Here is a 6,248-nt window from a genome sequence, read left to right as displayed (position 1 = left end):
TAAAGCAACCTTGTGAAATTTACAGCCTTGAACTTGGCACAAATTTTTGTAATTATAAACGCGTAGCTTTTTGCCTACAGTTTTACAGAGTTTGCTGTGTTTTTATGGGCTCAAGGCGCCCATGACTCCCCGTTGCCTGGCCAACGCTTCCTTAGGTGGCGATCCCTCGTCGACGCCTTCACCCGACCCTGAAGCGCTGACCATGCCAAGCGCCCTAGCCTTTGGCAACGGAAGTCTGAAATCACGCCCTGTGCACCGTAGAGCTGCGAGCATCGCAAATGGCCACGAACCATCCACAGCCGAAGCCAACATCGTGCCCAGTGCCTTCAGGGTAGGGCTGCTGGCTTGTGCCTTGCTTTTTCTGGCCGTGCTCACGTTCCACTGCCTGGCGATGCCACTGCTTGCGCCGGCCGTGCGGAGAAGGACGGACGGTCGGTGACGGGAGCGGTCGCATACCGCGTCGGCTCCGTGACAGATCGCAATCAATTGCGATACACCAACTTTTCCCCCTGCAAGCCTGGTATCATCGTCTCCAGGAACCTCAGCGGCACCCGTCTACACCACGTTTGTTAAGGTGGGGCAAATTTTTGACCACTTTTCGGTCATTTGAAGCTTTCGTAACGCCGCGGTGGTGCTAAGCCTAACGGCGCCGGGGGCTGCGATGGCCCCGGTAGGGGATCCCTCGGCTCTGCCGGCTCCAAATCAAGTCACCGGATACGACCCGCAGTCCTTGCAGATCTTAACAATGAATACCCATCAATCCGAGGATAAGACTCAAGGCGAGGATCCTCTACCAACCGAGGACGATTACCTCCAAGATGTGGCCCGCGTCTGGCGCGGGAAGAAGAACGCGGCGGCGGCATCGCTGGACGCTGGTGCTGGTGCCACCCAGCAACAGGTGCCGGCTAGCTCTGCGCATACGCAGGGCGGGAGTGCGCTGAACGCAGCCTCGAAGAGCTCCAAGCAACTCCCGTGGCGGCCGCAGAACACGCCGCGCATTGAAAAAGATGACATCGTCGTGGGGCTGAAACCAAGAAAACACGGTGACCTAAAGGCAACTTTTGGTCCTGGACGAGCCGGCGCTGCAGTCCGCAGCATCCTCGGGGACGACGCAAATGCTGGACTTGAGGTGTGGCCCGTTTGGGACCAAAACGTCCTTGTATGTGCACTGAAATCTGTCGACGCCGCGGAGAAGCTACTCCGGGATATTGTGCTGCCGGTAGGGGAACGCGAGCTACCGTTCCGGGGACACCCTAAACTCTCCGGTGCGTTCTGTCGAGGCGTCGTGACTGTTTCGCCAGACGAAACGTCTGAAAGCGTTAAACGAAAACTCTGTGCGGAACAAAATGTGGTGTCTGTGCGCAAGCTAGGTGGAACCCCGGTTGCGGTGATCACGTTCGCGGGGACCAAGGTGCCACGGACGGTGTTGTACAGCTACGAACGGCTCCCTGTTCGCTTGTACAAGAAAACAGTGCCAGCATGCCACCGCTGTGGCACAGTGGGCCATCGGGCCGATCCGTCCGCAGCCGGGCCGCTGCAAACGCTGCGGAGTCCAGGTTCCCGATGCCACTCCTGACGGCCCGGCAGAACATGACTGTGTTCCGAGCTGCCTCATCTGCGGAGGCGGCCACCCTACCGGAGCTCCTGGCTGTGCCGGGCGGTTCCGGAAAGCCATCAAACCGAGCTCCCCATTCGGATCCAAACCGACGACAAAGACGGGGCCCAAGCAGGCTCCTCCGCCCAAGGCCAAGAAAGCGCCAGCCGATCAGGAAACCAAGGCCAAACCCGGCACATCGAAACCTGTCAAGGCCGCGACCCAGGCGGTGCCCCCGGTCCTCAACGCCAGGGACTTCCCGCCCTTGGCACCCGTCCAACCACAGGTGAGCAGTTGGAGTAGGGCAGTCTCCGGGCCCCCTACCCGTTCCTCCCCTACCGAAACCGCCCTACAGCAGCAGGTAGAGGAGCTCAGGCGCCAGAACCAAATTCTAGCGCGCAAAATTCAAGAATTAGAGGCCAAACAGGCCGGGTCATCCGAACCAATGCAAGAAGCTGAGCCAGATGACGAGGATGACGGATAATCCGTAACATCTTGCCTCACTAGCGTCTCGCGGCAGTGCGGGGACACGGTAGTTGGATCTGCTGGTCGCGTAGCCGGCCTAGAGGCACTGCAGCGCCAAACCAAGCAACTGGAGGAGCAAGTGGCGGCCCTCCCGAATCAAGTCATGTCAGCAGTCCGCGAGTCCTTCCAGGACATGTTCAAGGCAGCTTTAACGCAAGCACTTCCCGACTTTATGGCCCAGGTCACTGACTCGGTCCTTAAAGCCGTGCAGCCCTGGGTCAGCACCCAAATTAAGAACGCCACTAGCTGCGAATCCCCTCACCTCAAACGTAAGACAGCCTCCCGCCAGGCAGCGGAGGAACATGGTTCAGGCTCTGCAGCTGGTGGCTCGGTGCGGCCACTCGCTAGGGTTGCGCTGGCTCCCGGCCAGAGCTAGTCCGCTCGCCCGTAAATAAATAGAACAAAATGGCTAGCAGATCTAATAGGAATGATAAAACCTTGAAAAATTCCAGATCATCCAATGGAACTGCAGGGATTTCAGAGCTTGGAAAAAACGGTCACACCTCCAGCTCTACCTGCAGTCCCTATGAGACATGCCGGCACTCATTGCCCTGCAGGAGCCCGGCATAGACGCTAAATTATCAGGCTACAGCACCTTTCAGGGGGGCGCCTCTACGTGCATCTTGGTGAATAAAGCTTACACCGTGGTTCAGGTCGACTTAGACTTGAGTACCGAGCAAGAATATACAATGGTCCGGGTACTGCCTCTCAGACGCCGCGACCCGTCAATACATATCCTCAACATATACTGCCCTCCGCATAAGCCGGGCATAACTTTTAATGAAATCTTCCTTCGCGCGATAAAAATGGCAGCCAAAGAGCCTCTAGTGATCGTTGGAGACTTCAATGCTCCCAGCCTTCATTGGGGCTACCACTTCGAACAGGCAAGAAGACGTAAGCTGGCGGCGCTCATCTCCACCCTCAGCCTCACGTTGCTCACGGACCCGGCGTATCCCACCCGAGTGGGGAATTCGGTAACCCGCGACACGTGTCCCGACCTTTCTCTCGTTCAAAATGCTAAAGCGGCTGCTTGGGAGAACTTGGGAGATTCTCTAGGCAGCGATCACCTCCTTCTCCGGATTACACTCATGGCGAAGGCAGCGCGCAAAAAATGGGGTCAGGCCAAGCTGACCGATTGGCACAAATTCTGAAATCACACTATCCCTTCCGTACTATTTTCCGGCGGCTACGCGGAGTGGGCTAACCACATATACAACATTCAGAAACAACACGACACAACACTACAAACCACCGAAGAGATCCCCGCAGTGGACACCCACCTCCTGCATTTGTGGGAGGTGCGCCGGAGCTCAACTAAACGGTGGAAAAAGCAGAAAACTAATCGCAAATTACGCGACCGCATAGCCAAACTCACAGAGCAGGCTGCAGCGTATGCTGCCGAACTCTCAGATTCAAATTGGATAGCACGCTACGACGCCGCAGCTCATCAGATGAGCTCGAAGGGGACGTGGCGTCTCTTTCGCAGTCTAATCGACCCCTCCCAAACGAGAGGGGAGACGCAAAAGCAGCTCTGGCGGGCTCTGCAAGGGTATCAAGGTACGACGGCGCAACTTGCGGACACTCTGTGCGGCAGATATCTCTGTCGTACGGAGGACCTGCCTAGGCCTGAGTACCTGTACTCTGGCAGGCCTAATGAAACACTTGATGCCCCTTTTGAGTTGCACGACCTTAAGGAGGCCTTAGCAAAAATGCGCCGGGGTACGGCTCCGGGACGGGATCACATAACAGTGAACCTGTTGGCGAACCTTCCGGACCCAGCCTACCTCCATTTATTAGAATACATCAACAAGATCTGGGACGGGTGTCCACTCCCTCCCGAGTGGAAAACGTCACTTGTGAAGTTTATCCCTAAAACAGGTAAGGCTGTGATTACGGACAACCTGAGGCCCATATCACTGACCTCATGTGCGGGCAAGCTTATGGAGACGATGGTTCGGGATCGCCTCTCTCCATACCTGGAGAGTAAGGGCGTCTTTGCAGTCACCCTGTTCGGGTTTCGCCCCCTCATGTCTGCACAGAATGTCCTTCTCCAGCTGCACAGGGATGTAATATGACCCACAACTATGCAACGCAATGACAAAGCCATCCTCGCCCTTGACCTGAAAGGGGCTTTCGACAATGGTAAACACGGAAGCATCCTGGCCAACTTGAGTTCTACTGATTGTGGGGCTAGGGCCTACGCGTATGTAAGAGATTTCTTGACTAATCGCCAGGCCTTCCTTCGGATTGAGGGCGAGGAATACGGCCCTTACATGATGGGAACACGGGGTACCCCTCAGGGAGCGGTGTTATCACCGCTCCTGTTCTACATAGCTATGATGCGCCTCCCAAGCCAACTGGCCCGGGTGGAAGGCATTCAACACGCGTTATATGCAGATGACATTACAATTTAGACCACTGAGGGGAGCCTTGGGGACATGGAGGCCCGCCTTCAGCAGGCCGCTTCCATAGTCGATGCGTATGCTATGGACTGTGGGCTCCAATGTGCTCCAGCGAAATCAGAGCTTCTGAATGTCATAGCGAACCCGAAGGATAGGACAGCAATTCACATCTCTCTGTCAGGAGGTCCTATTAGAGAGGTGGAGGAGCTCCGTATTCTGGGCCTTTTCATTCACCGCAGACTCAGACCGGACTCCACCATTGTGAAACTCAAGAGAGTAGGCGAACAGGTAGGGCGTATGATCCGCCGCGTTTCCAACAAGCGGGGCGGTCTGCGGGGCAGGGACGCGCTTCGGCTCGTCTATGCCTTCGTGACTAGCCGGATCCTCTACGCCGTGCCATATCTCCGCACTACTAAGCAAGACGAGGCGCGAATAGACGTCATCATCCGCAAGGCAACTAAGCGAGCTCTGGATCTCCCGGTGGTTACCTCTAATGCTAAACTAAAGGCAATGGGGGTGCTAAACTCCTACCAGAAGCTGCGGGAGGCCCACCTCGTGAACCAATACACGCGGCTCATGCAGACGGCCCTGGGCGCCGCCTGCTAAACCGCTTACACATCCAACACGACTGCACTCCAGAGGAGACGGAGCGTATCCCGGTTCTGTGGCGCCATATGCTCTGGGTCTCCCCGCTCCCCCGTAACATGGACACCGACATGCACGAAAACAGACGACAAGCGCGGGCTCGGGTTCTTGAGAGACAACACGGCTCCCGACCCGGTGTATATTATGTAGACGTAGCAGGGCCGTCGCCCACGGGATTTTACACGGCCGCTGTTGTTCACCAGGAAATACACGTCGATGGACTCTCTTTTCGAGCCCCGAATTCAATGCGAGCCGAGGAAGTAGCGATAGCGCTTGCTGCCGCCCCCGCCAATTCGAGAATCATCATTACAGACTCCCGAAAAGCATGTGATCATTACTTGGCTGGGGAGATCTCCCCCTTAGCTGCTTGCATTCTAAGATGGACTGCCACTGATCCAACACCGAAAAGAATAATTTGGGCTCCTGGCCATCAGGGCGTACGAGGTAATGAGGCCGCTGACGCGGCTGCCCGAGCGCTTACTTACCGGGCTCCTCATCCCAGCTCTTCTGGCTCGGAGACTAACCAGCCGCTGCTGCGATTCAGGGAAATAATAACGCATTATAGCGACAACCACCGCCTTTTCCCGGCCCCTGCCAAGGGGCTGAGTTAGACGGAGGAGCGAACTTTAAGGCGCCTGCAGACAGGTACTCTGCTCTGTCCTGCAATCTTAAAGCATTACGATCCTAACACGGATGGGCGATGCCCGCACTGTGGGGAGACCTGTGAAATCTTCCACATGGTGTGGGCATGTACTCAAAATCCCCACCTCCCCCTTCCCCTACCCCTTCCAGAGAGGCATGGGAGACTGCCCTCCTCAACTGCTCCTCGCTTGAGTCCCAAAGGGCTCTGGTGAAACGGGCGGGAGACAGAGCATTGTCATGCGATGTCCCGGACTAGGGACGCCGGCCATGTAGCGGGGCCACTCGGTGGCTCCCAAACTCTATTTCAGCAATTAAAAGTTTTCACCACCACGACCACCGGCCGTGCGTCACTGGAGCCGGAAGTACGAGGAAGCAGTGACCGTTAGCGAGGCAGAGTGAAGAGGAAATTCATCCCGCTGCGCAATGACGGCCGCAACAGG

At 56.5% G+C, this 6,248-nt stretch overlaps 2 pseudogenes; both read left to right on the top strand.

Moving 5' to 3' along the window:
- The first annotated feature begins 661 nt into the window (after window positions 1-661).
- On the top strand, window positions 662-2,495 carry LOC144129751 (uncharacterized; annotated as a pseudogene).
- A 2,062-nt stretch (window positions 2,496-4,557) lies between these two features.
- Window positions 4,558-6,020, top strand: LOC144129750 (uncharacterized; annotated as a pseudogene).
- Window positions 6,021-6,248: the final 228 nt, after the last annotated feature.

This window comes from Amblyomma americanum, chromosome 4 (assembly GCF_052857255.1).
Source record: "Amblyomma americanum isolate KBUSLIRL-KWMA chromosome 4, ASM5285725v1, whole genome shotgun sequence".
In the NCBI taxonomy this organism is placed as follows: Eukaryota; Metazoa; Arthropoda; class Arachnida; order Ixodida; family Ixodidae; genus Amblyomma; species Amblyomma americanum.
This window is presented reverse-complemented; position numbering and strand designations above follow the sequence as displayed.